The following is a 338-nucleotide window of genomic DNA, read 5'->3' as shown; positions in this document are numbered from 1 at the left end:
AAATCAAATCAAAAACAAGCAAACAAAAAAATTGTATTTTATTCTGTTGGTGTTAAGAGATGTTTCACTTGCTGAGATTTCCTGTGTGTTACAAACAAATACAGAATGCAAACCTTAAAAGCTGTTATTACCTGGTGTGTTTGTCCTGTAGTTGCAGTTGTTATGACTATGCAGGAGCTATCAAAGCTACAGTGAGCATGTTTCAGTTTCTATAGGAAACCAATACATTTTTKGGGGGAAAAGAATCTGATAATGTTGCATATGTCATGGCAGGCTACAAACAGATTGCATTAAAACTGCTCAGAATAATCGGAAATGCTCTTTTACTGCAAGAGGCA

This window comes from Rhea americana, unplaced genomic scaffold, assembly GCF_003343005.1.
Source record: "Rhea americana isolate MKP2758 unplaced genomic scaffold, rheAme1 scaffold_64, whole genome shotgun sequence".
Classification (NCBI taxonomy): Eukaryota; Metazoa; Chordata; class Aves; order Rheiformes; family Rheidae; genus Rhea; species Rhea americana.
The sequence above is the reverse complement of the archived record's forward strand: the minus strand, read 5'-3'. Positions refer to the sequence as shown.